At 40.1% G+C, this 17,788-nt stretch overlaps 1 protein-coding gene across 2 annotated transcripts in view; it reads right to left on the bottom strand.

Moving 5' to 3' along the window:
* gne (glucosamine (UDP-N-acetyl)-2-epimerase/N-acetylmannosamine kinase) overlaps nt 1-3,590 on the bottom strand; it is a 38,937-nt gene extending 35,347 nt beyond the window's left edge. For both annotated transcript variants that reach the window (XM_038713914.1, XM_038713913.1), the window contains exon 1: nt 3,439-3,590. The gene's annotated coding sequence lies outside the window, so the exon portion shown is untranslated. The remainder of the gene's footprint in view (nt 1-3,438) is intronic.
* Nucleotides 3,591-17,788: the final 14,198 nt, after the last annotated feature.

Genomic DNA, 17,788 nt, shown 5'->3' with positions numbered 1-17,788 from the left:
GTGTGTTGCTGCGGTATGTAAATTGACTTGATAGACATGCCCTGAAGGTAACGATATAACGTTATGTGTGAAAAAGACTTGGCGATGTCCTTGACTAACACCCAGGAGTTAGCTTGCTCCGACCATAAAGCTGCCGTTAGCGGCTTGCTGTGCCGTGAGGTGAAATCCACAGACACTTTTACTATGCTATATGGCACCAAATTACCTCATTGATGAAAAATGCAATAATACCGCATACAGCGCTGATGAGCCCCAACATATTACAATGAAGTCAAGCCAGCCTCCACTTCAAAACCGACAGTCAAGCCAGCCCTCGCGCTGTTTTGCGATGCGTGTTTCTTCTAGGCATTACGGTAACATCGTGTCGCAGCATATTTCAAAATAAAAGTGAGCTTCTGCTGAACATAATGCAATTGATGTGACAGAATCGATTGAATAAATAAATAATTGCTTAAGACACCACAAGTATCTAAAGAAAATATTACAGTCTCACAGAAAGCTTACTACATTCAGCCAAGATTCGAAATCATGTAAGAAGAAAACCTTCTGTTTCCACAAAAGCATTTCACTTCACAGTGACAGCAGACCACCTCAGGGTGACCCTCTGTCAATATCAGAGCAATCTGATGTAGTATTTTAAAGTTACAGCCCTTGAAAGTGTGTAATATTTTCACTGAATTTGCTGATTTCAGATGGATGTTAAAAGAAAATGTCCTGTTTCCACTGACTCATTTCACTTCAGTGACAGCAGACCACCTCAGGTCCTTGAAAGTGTGTAATATTTTGACTATTCGCCAATATTTAAATTGACGTAAAAAGGAAACTTCCTGTTTCAACTTTTAACAACTCTAGTTTAGCGCCCTTTCACAGGGGCCGATGTGAAGCTAACCTGCGCTTTCTGTTCAAAATGTGGTCTCACATTTGATTCACATACAGCTGTGGATGGCAAGAAGCAGCCCATGGGCCAAATTAAAGCTATCAGTGCAAGACTCCATCAAGATGAGAGGAGGTGGACGCTGTGTTTTTACATCGATTACTCTTGGTGCTGAAACGCAGTCAAGATGGATGTATACGTGTATGTAAGCTTTTTATGTAGCCTATATAAATAGCCTAATTGTAGCCTTGATATTGATTTATTTTAATTAATATATTACCATATTTTCATATAGGCCTACACTTAAATATGTGTTGTGTGTGTGTGTATCATGAATGAACTACAAATTTTGTTTTGTTATGCAGCTTAGTGCTGTAAAATGACTAATAAACAACCTTGTACCTTTTCTCTAAACCTATGACAGTGTCTCAGTCAAAATGTAATTCAATGTTTGGAACGTTGATATATTATTGTCGCATATGTTGACATCCTTGCAGGTACACAGATGAAATAACCTTTAATTAAAAAACAGTAGACCTATAATGTAACACGGTAGTAAAAGCAGGGAACCTGAAGGCTATGCCTACAGAAGCTTAGAAACGAACAACAGAACAACCCGCTGACCAAGATGAAAGACAGAAAGGGGTAAAAACCATATAAGGCCGACACAGTGGACTACTAGTAGGCCTATAAAAGAGGTATTGGCTTCTGATCCTCAAACTTGAGACCTCTATAAAAACGAATGAATTATCAGGATGATTCTTTTGTGGCTGTCCACCTCCACAGTTTGTCCAGTTAGAACAATTAATGATGTTGGTAATCTGTCCAATCCAATGACACTGTCATATTCTTGTGTTCTTCATGTTCTTGTGACTTGTTTATTGTAGAAATGGAAATCTAGTATGAGCAGAGGTGTGTGTGTGTGTGTAACAGTAAACAGAGACTGGGACTATGTTGTTTTCTTCATTTGTTGAAAAAGGTCTTATGTTGTGAGAGTACCTTGACAATCATCTTTGAAATTTTAACCTTGTCCTTTGTAGATCCAATGTGAAATGTGTGAAAGTTGGTAGAAATGAGTCAGTGGAATATTAGACACTTTCAAGGGCTGTAACTTTAAAATACTACATCAGATTGCTCTGATATTGACAGAGGGTCTCCCTAAGGTGGTCTGCTGTCACTTTGAAGTGAAATGAGTTAGTGGAAACAGGAACTTACCTTTTTATGTCAGTTTGAATCTTGGCGAATAGCGAAAATATTAGACATTTTTAAGGGCTGTGACTTTAAAATACTACATCAGATTGCTCTGATATTGACAGAGGGTCTCCCTGAGGTGGTCTGCTGTCACTTTGTAGTGAAATGAGTTAGTGGAAACAGAAGGTTTTCTTTTTACATGAGTTCGAATCGTGGCTGAATGTAGTAAGCTTTCTGTGAGACTGTAATATTTTCTTTAGATACTTGTGGTATCTTAAGCAATTATTTATTTATATAAGCCACATCAATTGCATTATGTTCAGCAGCAGCTCACTTTTATTTTGAAATGTGCTGCGACACGATGTTACCGTAATGCCTAGAAGAAACACGCATCGCAAAACAGCGCGAGGGCTGGCTTGACTGTCGTTTTTGAAGTGGAGGCTGGCTTGACTTCAGTCACATTACCGCGGGGGAAATTACTTCACGGCGACAGCCCTAGACACACCCACACATAAGTTAGCATTGGGAGCAATCTATACTTTGACATGCAGGCTTGACGAGCCGGGGATTTAACCGCCGACCAGCGGTACCGCCTGAGCCGCAGCCATGACCACTTCCAATTTTCTAGGAGGAAGTTTGACATTTTCGAGTTCCGAGTGGTCAGGAATGCACCCTTAGGTTGGGACATCTTCATTGGAAAAACAAAAGGGCTGATGGTCGCACCGCCTCCCTCGCCATATAGGGAGTAACTTAGCTCATGTGTGTAAACAAAGAACCTGCCCTTTTTCCAATAACTTACAGTGACGTTGTGCCAAGCAGCACATCGTTTCTTTTTGTTTGAAGCCTATATGTGACCCTGGAGGCCAGGGATTCCAGAAAGTATAGCAAATCTCTTCTCCTCCTCAGACATTCATCCACTGCAGGTTAAACTTTCTGTCTCACTTGTACCTTTTCTTTACACATCCATGGTACAACCTTTTGCAAATGAGATTTTCCTCGTCACCTGGAATCCCAAAATGCTTTGCGAAGGTTTTGAAGTGTGAACTTTACCAAATCGACTGCGGTCTGGCTTGAGCTACAAAGTTATGCTAGGAACAGCTAGCCCGTTGACGAGCTGGCAGAGGATCAAACCATTGCTAACACCATCATATAAACACCAACGAAGCATTATTACATTACTAGTGTTTGAATTAGGTTGCACCAAATCTTCCTCGCATACAGACTGAATGTTTCGCAGAGGCTTTGCGTCAACAGTTAAAGAGAGCTAACGTTAGCTAGTGAACCTCACAGTTAGCCGAAGTTATCAATCTCTAACGTTATTTGTAGCTATCATTTCTTTTACGTTACATTGATTCAAACGTAATGGCAAGTACCTTGAATTATCCAGGGACGGTGTCTTCATCTCACGCGGAAACTATCGATGGTTACGTTTACTTCTTCTCTCCTTCTTTGGTCCCAGTTGTTACCAGCCGTTGTCGGGCATCTGGGTACACACACTAGGGTCGATGGCACATTCAAGTGTGAGGCGGACTGACAGACCAGGACCGGATGTGTGTGGTTTGAACCTTCATAATAAAACCCCCCGAAAATGGAAAATGGAGGTGTCGTCCCAAAATCCACTTCTCTTGCCTCCCTTCAGTCATGCTCTTCTACAGCAGGACTGCCTCTAGATAACAGGCCCTCCTTACTTTGCCTGGCGCAGAGAACCATGAAATAAAACTATAAACTGTATACATAGTTTAACTATATAACAATATTATGAGTTTTATTGGGACAACATGACAACCCTTTGGTATTGTACTACCACAATAATGGTAAGAACATTCCTGGTAGAGTGGCAGGAAGTAATTTAGATCACAACTGAGCATGCACCTACCCACTGCTAGGAAAGGCTGAATTAACCTTCCTGGGTGTGCCATGGCAAAAATGAATTCATGAGCCATCGTTTCTCTCTCTCTCTCTCTGTTCACTGTTTAAATCATTTCTGAAATACTATAAGCCCAGGTTTGCTAATTTGGCTAAACACAAAATAATGCAGGGATATTCTAGGAATTTAAGTTGACCTTCAATACAGGACACACCTGAAGGCCTGCAGCATGTCAGCTGATGTTGGGCTTCTCTGCTACACATTTAACCTGTTGCTATTTGATCTAGGGTGCATTGATTTATTATTTGTACTCAAGTTGAATATTTACATTGTATGCTACTTTAAACTTGTAGAATCAAAATCAGAAAGAGCTTTATTGCCACGTAGTAGCCTATTTTACATGTACGAGGAATTTATAAATATGAAATAAACAGATGCAAGTTATAAAAGAATAATACAACTATGTGCAGAGAAAGAACAACGTGGCAGATATTTACATGTTTATTTTTATTTTTTAAAACAAGGTACATGCTTTTTAACCGTTCATTGCCTATACCTACACATTTACCTAACATTACCACTCTGGAAGGATCTGAGCTGGAATATGTGGACAGCTATAAATATCTAGGTGTTTGGATAGAAACCTCATTGTCCTTCCAGTTTCACATAAATCATCTACAGTCTAACATCAAGTCCAGGGTAGGTTTTTTATTCCGTCACAGGGCTGCCTTCAACCGCGCTGTGAAATACACATTGGTGAAAATGATCATTCTTCCAATTCTTGATTTCAGTGATGTGGTGTATAGAATTGCCTCTAACTCTCATTTAAAGAAACCAGATGTGGCTTATCATAGCGCAATGCACTTTGTTACTGGAGCCCCATATAACGTCGCTTAGCTCACTGGTATCAGCTTATTTACAAGACCTTATTAGGTAAATCCCCGAGTAACTTAAATTCATTAGTCTCTGTGTCATTCCCCACCCGCAATCTGTGCTCAAATAGGTTTATTTCTTTGATCACCTCAAAGACTTACACCTCTCCGCCGCTGCTCATTTAAATTTTCAGCAGCCCATGATTGGAATCTATTACAAAAAACTCTGAAATTACAAATTCTTGTTTCCCTCTCAGCAAACAGACCTTCTGTTTGTGATATTAACTGATCATTGCACATTTCATTTTTAAACATATTATCTATTTTACTGTATTGTATATATATGCATAATATAATTTGGCTTATTAGTATTTATTTTGTATAGGCCCACTTATCCTATCATAGCTTATTTAGCTGTTATCTCTGTGTGCTGTAGTACCAATTCACTGTATATGACGTTTCATTAACTACTGACATCTTTTTACCACATTGTACTTGTCTTTGTCCTTTTACGTGAAACTACATGTTGTTATGCACTGCTTTGCCTATCTTCACCAGGTCGCCGTTGTAAATGAGAAATTGTTCTTAATTGGCTTACCTGGTTAAATAAAGGTTAAATAAAAAAATTTACATGTGCATTACTTCCGGGTTGTACTACATTTAAGATGAAGCCATTGTAATGTTGACTGCACTAAATTTATTCCACAGCTATAGTTAAAAGTAATTTTGCAGTTTCAGATTTTACCAACAAAACATACTCATCAGTTTGTAAAATATGAGGCACAATTGATAAAGAACTCAACTTGCTACGACATTAACATGCTGCTTACATATGTAAGCATCAAAATTAATAACCTGAAAATAAAATAATAACACTCTGGAAGGGGCCATTGTTCACAATAAATACTTTTTGATACTTGATTTTGTTCCTACTTCTGTTTTACTGAAGTAACAGTTTGAATATCCCTCTTTTACATACAATGAAGCATATAGTACTGTACATATTGGGACTTTTACTTACAGTAAGTACAGGATATGAATATTTCTTCCATTACTGTCTCCAAGCTAATGAAAATACGTACATGTAGAGGTAGAAACAGAGCTCTAGCCCCTTTGTCTTGAGGACCACTGAGAGTTTGTTGTTACTGTGTATAACTGACTGGAAAAAAGCTAAACTAACTAACAAAGATAATTATATAATTTTTAGGGCCCGAGCACGAAACGTGTGAGGTCCCTATTGAAACTGAAGGGATTTATTTATTTATTTATTTATTTATTATTTCTGCAAAGTAACCTCAATTGTGGGGGCCTAAACATACTCAAAAACTCACCAAACTTTGCACATAATTCAGACGGTGCGAATGGGCGTGGCAAAATGGCTTGCTAGTGCACCCTACGGAGCAGCCCCCGGACAAAGTTTCACCTACGTGTATGAAATTTCTGTGGCACATGTATCATGTCCAGACATACAAAAAAGCCTCTTGGAGCGATGCCCGACACCCAACAGGAAGGCGGCCATTTTGGATTTAATGGTCATTTTTGAAATATTTACACGCTCCGTACTTTAACAGACTCCTCCTAGGGACTTAGTCCGACCGACTTCAAATTTCTGCTGTGCCTTCTAAAGGCATTGACGATGAAAAGTTATTCAAACAGTTATTACCAGTCGACCAGCTTGCCCAGGGCGTTTCGTCAAAAATCCATGATTCGCCATGAAACAGGAAGTTACATGCTCACATCTGCACCAAATTTGATATGTATACTAAGAGTCCTGCCCTCAACACATCCATATGCCAATTTTCACTCAAATTAATAGCGCCACCTGCTGGCAACAGGAAATGACATGTTTTACGCTGTAATGTACTACTCCTAGCAGGTTGGACATAACAACTTCAGAACTGTCCCAGAAAGCCCTTAACACATTGATGAAGCCATGTTGTAAAACTTGTGAGTTTGCAGTTAATAGCGTGAGGGTAGAGTGGTGGCAAAGTTCCACGCTTCGCCACAACACAGGAAGTTGTTGTAACTCCACTGCACATGCTCAGATCTCTACCAAATTTTACACGTTTATTAAGGGTCCCGCCCTGAACACATGTACATGCCGAAATTCACCCATACTCATAGCGCCACCTGCTGGCAACAGGAAGTGACCTTTAACAAAGCAGCCCCGCCGCATGTTTCACCTACATGTATGAAATTTCTGTGGCACATGTAATGTCCAGATGTACCAAAAAGCCTCTTGGAGCGATGCTCTAAACCCAGCAGGAAGTCAGCCATTTTGAATTTTTTCAACATTTTTGGATGATTTACACACTGCGTACTTTAACGAACTCCTCCTAGAAAATTAGTCTGACCAACGTCAGATTTTCCCTGTCTACTCTAAAGCCATTGACGATTAAAATTTGTTCAAAGGGTGAGTTTTCGTGAAACGATGTGCCCATGGCGTGGCATCCAAAATCCATTATTCGCCATGAAATAGGAAGTTGTTTTAACTTCAGTGCACATGCTCACATCTGCACCAAAGTGCTTGATAACAGTCCTGCCAGCTACATGTTCAGTTATAGATGTAGTGCGAAGTGCTATATAGCGCCACAGAGGGAACTCAGGAAGTGATGATTAACACGTTCGTGCAGCGTCCGAAGCCCGTGGCAAATTCACAGCCACACTGTCAGAGCTCCAGACTCACACCTCGACACGCTACACATGAGAGGGCCCGCCCAACGCTGCTTGCAGCTTTAATTTTGAATGTTTTTTTTAGTTCCCTGCATGTTAAATAACATTACAGGGTAACTGAGGCAATAGGACTAAAATAAATATACATTCCCAGTGGAATTAGTTTGTTGCAGCAGTGTAGATTAATATTAGAACTGAAAAGTACATATGATGTGTCCTTCTTGTTATTATGCAGTAGAAGTTTGGCAGGTTTTCTTTTCTTGAACCCTGGAAGGAAATGGTATTGCTTTATGTTGGCAAGCTTTATGGCGCTGCAGACCAACACATATATACAGTATGGTTAATGTAGCTGACTGTAGAGCTGACTGTAAATTAACACCTTGAGGCATAGTCAAATATCAAAAGGATAAATAAATCAGTAGGCCTGTATTACAGTAGACATTTGTTCAGGGCAGACATGCAGGTTCTGGTAGTTGTATTTTAGTAGTCTACTTTTTTAGGCATTATAACATGTTAGATGTGTTTTAATATAGCCTACAGTAAATCATCTCAGTATGGTCTGAACATATGAACCATGTGATTTTTGACCTCTAAGAAAAGCACATAAAACACCCATTATTCTTTTTGGGCATGAACCCAGCCTGCCACAGAGCAGCTCTCACAGATGAAGGGTATTTCATAGCAGCACCAGCACAGAGTGGTAAGTGCACAGCAGTGGTGGAAGTGGCAGCGTTTTGTCTCAGTTGCAGCCCCCATAACGGCTGCTGCTATTTTATAACTGTGCTGCATTGCAGGGCTATTTCCCCCACAACCATGGCTGCGGTTGCGTAAGAACTGAAGGTATCATGATGGTTTGGACTCGGAGCCCAGAGACGGAGATGGGTGGGATTTGCCTGAAGAAAAAAGAAAATTTAGAAAAGAATGAAAAAGTTTTAGAAGGATTGAGGGCTGAGGTGGAGAGTGAGGCAGTGAAGGAAAGAAAGAAAAAGAGAGAGGGGCAGCAGCAGCAGCAGCTGCAGCGTTGATAGATTGATTGTTGGGTGTGTGTGGAGCTTGAGCAGAGATGGGGTGGGGGTGGCCCTGAGGGATGAGTCGCAGTGAAGGAGAGAGAGAGAGAGAAAGAGAGAGAGAAGAAAGAGTGTATGTGTGTGTGTGTGTGTGTGTGTGTGTGTGACGCAGTAGGACGTGCAGAGAGACTGAAATGCACTTACTTTATCTCTCCCTCTGCGCTCCTCCTCCTTCCACTCAACCCTAAGATATCACAACACCTCTATATATATTGTGTGTGTGTGTGTATTCAGATCTCAAAAAGTACCAGTACAGCTATGTAAGAAATACTATGTATTAAATGTACTTAAAGTATCAGTAGTAAAAGTACAGGTTCTGCCGTAAAATGTCTCCTGTGACTGATATCAGATTCTATTTAAAATTGTTAGATTGTTATTACAATCCATTTTACTGTTGTCGAGGTGGAGTTGGTTTTAACTACTTTATATACAGCTAGCTAGTTTAGTCCAGTGGTTCTCCAAAGGGTCATCATATAAGTCTGAGGGGTCATGAGATGATCAGTGGGATAGGAAAGACAAATGTTTTTCTGTAGTATTTTTTTTGTTAAAAATGTGATAATATCACCTCTTTTCACTAAAATAAACATTTAAATGAAACAATGTGAGAAGTTTGAAGGGGAAATTACTCTTTGGTGGAACTGCTAACAACCCATAGATATCTGAAACATGACAAGAGGCCCATCCATCCGTCCATCCATCCATCTTCAACCACTTATCCTGTGTATAGGGTCGCGGGGAGCTGGAGCCAATCCCAGCTGACATCGGGCGAAAGGTGGGGTACACCCAGGACAGGTCGCCAATTCATTGCAGGAGTATAAAGTATCATAAAATGGAAATACTTAAGTAAAGTACAAATAATGTACCTTAAAACTATACTTTCTAGTAAGTACAGTACTTATGTAAATGTACTTAGTTACTATCCACCACAGTTTTCAACAGTGACGTTGCACTGCGGACTGGCTGCTGTCTCTGCTGACGAATACATCCTAGAAACTGTACATCCTGACAGTCAACAAGACACATCTGCTTTTAGTCAGCAATATTAATGCAAAGTAAAAAATGTATTGCAACAGCACCCAGCACCCCTCCCTTAACACTCCCTAATTCTTTAACACAGCAAGTTCATGTTACAGTAATAGCACCCATATGTTGTGTGAGGACAAATGAGCTTTTACCTGATATTACCTTCATAAGCATGACCAGTTATGCTTGTCATGTCAGGGTAGTCCTGGCAGATGTCTGTGTGATTTATTTTCTACACGTAATGTGTGTGCTATCTTTTATTAGCTTATTACTACCACCTGAATACATTATTGTACACTGTAGTGGGTTAACCTGCAAAATTCTCCACCTTAAGGCGAACAATGAAGCATGGCCCTTCCTTCCCCTAACATCCATGGAATCAGTTTTACAGTGGAGGGACAGTGAAGTAGCTGAGACACTTTGATGCATTAAACCAGAAAATGTTTCCTGAGGGCTCGTCTGCGCACAACTGCAGTCAGTTTCTGAATTGCAGTTACTGTTTAGTGCATTAACATGTGGCAAAATTTGCATGATCTATATGATTATAGTAAGAAATGCTACCAAAAAAAGATACAGATATATAAGATATTTTAGTAATCTATGAAAGTGGTGTGCGATTCAACATGAAGATATTTAATGAGATAAAATGCTTAATGTATTACCATGTTTCCACATTTTGCAATGTTTGTGACTAAGTCATGTGGTTTTGTCTTTGTGCAGAAGCAGGGAAAACGCTGCCACTGAGGTCACGGTGTCATTTTTAGAGACACACACCTGAATGTTGCAGTAGGACAGTTAATATCCTGGTAGTAGTTTTACCAGCCAGGTTTGGGTACAAAGAGCAGCTTATCACAGCATCTGTGTGAGACAACAGCCAGGACAGGTGGACAAGGACAACAAAGCAAACAAACCCTGCAGATGAACAAAATCACATCCAGACACACACGTTGTCAATTGCTGCTGCTCAGCATTGTTTTATCTGCCCTCTATTTAAAGTACCTTTTCTTTTCTCCTTTCACCACTTTTTAAAACAGTCCCTGCTCTACTGTTGATAAGGATATAATAAAGGGAGAATAAAGGAATTGCCAGTGCAAGGAAACATTGTACTTCACACAGTCTCTTTTTCTTCCAAAAGGAGAATTGGTGATTTTGTTTCTTCCCCACCATTTTATTCACTCAGATTAACATCAGGAGGCGCACTCACGTTATACTGAGTGGTAGATAATGTATAAGATACATGCCTCTTTTGTTGGCCTCCAATGATTTTTAACATGTTCATTATCACATTTGTCTGTTAAATGGGTTACTTCATAAATGAAACTTATACTGCCAATCAGACAGAGTTGAATAGCAGCTTCACATTGAGGCCCTGCCATAGAGTGGGCTGTGGCTTTTTCCTTCATCAGATAAATAGATTTAGATTAGAAAAAAAATGTAAATCATCCCTGAGGGGGGAAATGATATGAACACTAAGCAACGTAGGACAGACTGTACATCTTCTTTTCCCCCTTTATGCTGTTTGCTTCATGAGCAGTTTGTTATTTGTGTGAGAGTAACATGAGTTAGTTTGCTGGTATGATGAAATTATGTTACACAATTAGATTATTGGTTGCCTGTCATTGCTTCAGATGCAGTACTTTTCTATAAGTCTATGAAAAATACACACTGCTAATTCTGGGTTGAAAGATTGTGGCATGGAATTGGTCCCAATATTGTCACCACAAGTTATCTAGTAGCAACTGTAACCATCATGCAGCCGTTAAAATATAGAAGTCCTACCACTGTCACACACGCAGACGCCAGGGCAGTGCAGGTGCCGTTCAATGGTATTTAATAATTAATCAAAAAGGTACACATGGCTTAAAGGGAAGGTGAGTCAGCCAAGGGCCAAGACCGGTAAAGTAGTCCAAAAGGGCAAACAAATCCAGAAGAGAACAGACACGAATAAAATCCAAAAGTACAGGCAAGGTCCAAGGGAAGCGAATAAAGTCCAAAAAACCCTGGGGAAACAAACACTAGCAAAATGGCAGGGACACGTCAAACATTGTACAAAGATGAACTGGCAATGGCACACAATTAAAGTTACACAAGACACATGAGGAAGGACTCTTTCAACATAAAAGAGAAAATACACAACTAAAACCCCAAGACCATGACACCCAGAGTCCTGGTGTTATTTTATATCCTATCTCTGCTTCAGTAATGCAGGGCCAATCGAAGAACTTCAGTCTCCTGACTGCATATCATTTTTACATTTTTGACACAGCTTACATTGTTGAACTCCAAAAAGAATAGTGTTTTCTAGTTCATGTATCTGACTGGTACAGTTAGTAAGATATGAAAGTGGGTTAAAACAATCATTTAAAAACTGATATCAAAAGGTTATGTTTCACTTCTTCATTGTTTTTGTTAACCATATGGCATCAGTATAATCATAAATCATTTGTTTATTTCATCAGTTCCTCATTCAGAGCCATGCTGTCATTGCAGAGAGGAGATTTGAAACAGCTTCTATACCACCAAACCTATATAGCAAATAACTGATGATTTATCATTTATAACTCATAATGTTATACATTGCCACTCAGGGGGTTCCCTCCACCCATATGACCAAACTATACAGTAGTTCCATCACACCGTGCAAAGGCCTGCTGTGAACTGGTGCATTTCTCTATATTTTCCACAAAGGGGCAGCAGTGTAACCAGAGTGCTGCTTTCATTGCCATGACTGCAATACAACCCAAGGTCTCTTTCAAGGGCACACATCATATCTGCAAAGTCACATATAAAGCAGGGAGAGGGTGTATGGGCGTTTTCAGCCGGAGCACACAGAGTAATACGAAGGTGGAGAAAATGCTTTTTTCAAACCCTGCTGCAGGTTCAAATATTTGAGGTTGAAACTTTAAATAAGAGCAAAAATACATTAGAAACACAAACAAGGGTGACTGCTGATATGAAAGACTTTCTTTTACCATCTTTGCTGGACGACTGGTGGACGTAATGGCTGCTTCTTGTTTATCACAAATATGGTTTACTACCACGGTGATGACAATATTCTCACTGTGCTGTTTGTAATTAAAATGTGTGAGCTAAAATGAATAATGGTGCATACCTTTCTAAGATAGAAAGTGTGTTGTACTTAGAAAATGAGCAGGAGAGCCATCATAACTCTCCCAGCCATAGCTTTTGTATCCATCAAATATGCATGCCCCCTCTGAGTGTACATATAATGTATTCCTAGATCTCCACTGCACTGGAAACCTCGCTATCTGCAGTTTTTGTGTGTGCGTGTGAATATTTTGTGTCTTGTCCAGGAGAAGACACAATATAATCAATAAACACTGATTCATTGTCTTGTGGAAGAAGGGAGTTTCAAGGAGAGAATGAAATAGTCTGGTGGTGGTTCACTCTCACTGCTCTCATAGCATTGTTTTTTAGCCACCGCAGGCAGATGTTTTCAGTCTGATGTCTGATAATCCCACTGTACACTACCTCAGCACCAAACAACAGACAAAGTTAGTAACTAGCTGGTGAACATGGTGGAGATTTTAGCAAAAAAGAAAAGAGCCAGATATTTCCTTCAGAAGTTGGTATCGACCAAAAACAGAGCTAAAAGAGAGTAAATATTGGACTTACATTAACTATGTGAAGAGAAACATGACTCCAAATGAATGATAATGTTGCTCTGTAACTGCTGGATGTGTAAATAAGTAAGTGTTTGCTGACACGTTCACCATATTAACTTAAAGGTTCAGTGTAATATTTGGGAGGATCTATTTACAGAAATTAAATATAATATCCATTACTATGTTTTCAGTGGTGTGTAAAGACCTTACATAATGAACCGTTGTGTTTTCATTACCTTAGAATGAGACATTAATGAGCCTTAAGTCTTTATTGCAAAAAGCAAAATAAAGCGGGACATAGAAGTATACGGAATTTGATTCATGCAAAATCACATATTGCATATACATATTTTGCAAACATGTAATTTGTAATATGGTTATAACGATTAATTTGCTGTCCATGTAGACTAGACGTCTGAGTATTGTTTATATGCTCTGATAATCCAACTACTTTGTAGTGGCATCCATGTTTATTCCACATTCTGACTTAAGAGCACATGAACACACACTAAAGTCGGAAGAACAACTTCATAACTCGGGAAATGGGACCATCTGAGGAGCATGTGAATGCACTGTGAGCCGCTGGTTGCAATTCACAACCCTCACCACTAGATGCCACTAAAACTTACACACTGAACCTTGAAAAAGAGATAATGTGTCAGTATTGTGTTCACAACTTGTTCCCACTGCCCCAAAGTGGCCAAAACATAATTATTCAAAGGAAGAGTGTTGTATTGTTATACTGTATGCATTGAGTGCTTCACCACGCCTTTTAAAAGTACAAATGAAATGAATAAACTAGGACTGTCCATGACTAAGGATTTACATAGTCAAATCAGAATTGTCAAATCTTGCCTATAGTCGACTGATAGTCAAATCATGTAGGCCTGTGTGTTTGTGCTATGGTTTGTGCACTCGCGATTGCTCGCGGGTCTAATTCAAATACTATTTAAAACCGATAAAATATTCTTTGTGTGGTTCATCAATATTGATAAATGATCCGAACGTCCCGCGAGGAGCTGACAACTTGGCACAACACTGCCGAAGTATTCCTCCTCTGCCACTACACACTCACACATACACTCACCTAAAGGATTATTTGGAACACCATACTAATACTGTGTTTGACCCCCTTTCGCCTTCAGTACTGCCTTAATTCTACGTGGCATTGATTCAACAAGGTGCTGAAAGCATTCTTTAGAAATGTTGGCCCATAATGATAGGATAGCATCTTGCAGTTGATGGAGATTTGTGGGATGCACATCCAGGGCACAAAGATCCCGTTCCACTACATCCCAAAGATGCTCTATTGGGTTGAGATCTGGTGACTGTGGGGGCCATTTTAGTACAGTGAACTCATTGTCATGTTCAAGAAACCAATTTGAAATGATTGGAGCTTTGTGACATGGTGCATTATCCTGCTGGAAGTAGCCATCAGAGGATGGGTACATGGTGGCCATAAATGGATGGACATGGTCAGGAACAATGCTCAGGTAGGCCGTGGCATTTAAACAATGCCCAATTGGCACTAAGGGGCCTAAAGTGTGCCAAGAAAACATCCCCCACACCATTACACCACCACCACCAGCCTGCACAGTGGTAACAAGGCATGATGGATCCATGTTCTCATTCTGTTTATGCCAAATTCTGACTCTACCATCTGAATGTCTCAACAGAAATCGAGACTCATCAGACCAGGCAACATTTTTCCAGTCTTCAACTGTCCAATTTTGGTGAGCTCTTGCAAATTTTAGCCTCTTTTTCCTATTTGTAGTGGAGATGAGTGGTACCCGGTGGGGTCTTCTGCTGTTGTAGCCCATCCGCCTCAAGGTTGTGCGTGTTGTGGCTTCACAAATGCTTTGCTGCATACCTCAGTTGTAACGAGTGGTTATTTCAGTCAAAGTTGCTCTTCTATCAGCTTGAATCAGTCGGCCCATTCTCCTCTGACCTCTAGCATCAACAAGGCATTTTCGCCCACAGGACTGCCGCATACTGGATGTTTATCCCTTTTCACACCATTCTTTGTAAACCCTAGAAATGGTTATGCGTGAAAATCCCAGTAACTGAGCAGATTGTGAAATACTCAGACCGGCCCGTCTGGCACCAACAACCATGCCACGCTCAAAATTGCTTAAATCACCTTTCTTTCCCATTCTGACATTCAGTTTGGAGTTCAGGAGATTGTCTTGACCAGGACCACACCCCTAAATGCACTGAAGCAACTGCCATGTGATTGGTTGATTAGATAATTGCATCAATGAGAAATTGAACAGGTGTTCCTAATAATCCACGCTACGCCTACATATGCACATTGACCCTCCTTCCTTAAGGGTTAGGGTTACAATTTTGGATTTATACACACACTTTCAAACATTTTTTAAAAGCTTCTTTTCACATGTCTGTTTACAGCATTATATGTTGAAATGTATATTGTAATAGGCAGTGCATTAACTTATTGGGAGAAAACTGCCAGTTCTATGTATAATCATATATTGAGCACAATAAAAAAGTAAAACACTTTCAACATGTAAACAGCGTTTTCAACACGGAAGAACTCAAATGCTTTTCCTTGCTCGTCCCTCTCTTACACCCTATGGCAATGGACTTATGGGGGGAATGCACACACACATCACACACACATCACACACACATCACACACACATACACACACACTCCACCCATCCATCCACCTATCCGGTGATAAAGATTGCGCTGACAGAGCAGTCTTACAGTAACCACCCATGGCTCATGTCCAATGAGAAAGGGTGGGTCAATGTGTGTCCGTGTATCCGTGTGTGTGTGTGTTTATGAGACTATGAGAGAGAGGTGGATATAAAAGATAAATAAATGAAATAAAAGGTGGTTGGATGACTGGGCCTCATAAAGCTACTAACTGTGACCCATAGAGTATTGATCACAGCCCAAGGTCTACTATAATCAGCACACACATACACACACACACACACACACAGTGTTAGCTGACCATTCCCTGTATTGCTGATCCAGTGTCTCTTTCTCACTATTTTTTAAAGACCTCGCATCCTAATCGGTTAATGAAGGCATCGATAGAGAGATAACATTTCTTTTCATGAATAGCGCTTTGTAGCATTTTGTTTAGGAAAGCACTGCAAAGATATTTAATATATCATTATTATGACTTGCAGGAACATGGGTGCTAATGTGACTAGTTTATCCTGCCAAGTTGGACAACAGAGGGTTTTCTAATTTAAGGAACAGCGCTTTTAGCCAAACACTCTCAGCTATTAATTAGGATGACTTCACAGAACAGCCAACAAACACACACATGCACACACTTGCCTCACATTGTCTCTTTTCTGTGCTCTTTCTCACTTGTTAGCTCACTCTTTGATGCTCCCATGCTCATAAGAGGGCACACACGCATATTCATATACGCTTAGATGCACACACACAAACACACAGACAGAGAAACAGATGCACACACAAGAGTAGGCACTCTAAAAGCTGGGGGTGGCGAGTCTCATATCTCATGCATCACTCTCCATGCTGGCTCTTCTTTGTCTCCTTGTTGTCTTTTCTCACCTGAATCAGAAGTCTGTTCAGCTGCAGTGCACTCCAGCTTTTCTACTCTACCATCAGCTCAAACAGCACCAGGCTGGACACTTCAAAATCTGCTTTTAATACATGAACAAAAGACGTGTGTTTTCAAGTCCTGTCTGGTCTGGCTCCACTGAATAGCCATGAAAATATTAGATTTGGGCTCAAAAGGTGAATATCATGTTTCTTTTTGCTGGCAAGCTTTCAGTTGCTCCACAGAATTAACAGAAGACCACACCTACCAACAGGACTGTTTTACTGTCAACAAATCCTGCTAAAATATCAGATGTCCATGACTTTTATCATTGATTATGTTAAGTTGTTTTTCCTCTTGGGGAATAAAAGTACAGACAACCTTCATCTGTTCAGCACCTTGCGTGTAAATGATTGCGGCGCAATTCATGTGACAGGGACAACCTGTCAGAGGTGCTCTACAGGAAACTGCCTCCAGTGCAGTTTATCTCCTCAGCAAACACGACAGCTTCCTTTGTTTCTTTTTTTTTTGGCAGGGTGGGTGAAGGGGTGGTAGTAGAGGTGGGAGGACAGTATCTTTAAATGATGATAAGCTAATGTAAGCATTCGCAATGCTATTTTAAATTTGTGATACACCATCAGACGTCATTTGAGCTGTGTTGCTTAAAGCCAATGACATACAGTGGCCTACCACTAATGATGTGATCCATGTTGTCATCTGTTTTTCTCTTCATTTTATGCTCTCCAATAAAAATCTTAAAGAATGAATTATATTCAGGGGAGCAAGTGCATCTGGGGACAAGCTACACTTGGTCATGATCGAGTTCTTAAAATGTGATTCTTTAGTCCTGGTTCAGATGGGTATCAAGGATAAGTTTAATCTGTTTCGTTCACACTGGCTCTTCTAGACCCCCTTAGGGTTACTAGGACAGAGAGATCCCATCTGAATAACATTATTTCAAAGCAAAATACATTATTACAGGTTTTATACAAAAAAAGTCCTCTCAAATCTACTATGAGAAATACAAATCTCTGCTCTTGCTGCC

The sequence above is a fragment of the Micropterus salmoides genome, unplaced genomic scaffold (genome assembly GCF_014851395.1).
Source record: "Micropterus salmoides isolate LMB-PRFRI ecotype aquatic unplaced genomic scaffold, ASM1485139v1 Ms_hic_scaffold_12, whole genome shotgun sequence".
In the NCBI taxonomy this organism is placed as follows: Eukaryota; Metazoa; Chordata; class Actinopteri; order Centrarchiformes; family Centrarchidae; genus Micropterus; species Micropterus salmoides.
Note: the sequence above shows the minus strand (reverse complement) of the source record. Positions and strands in the feature narration are given on the sequence as shown.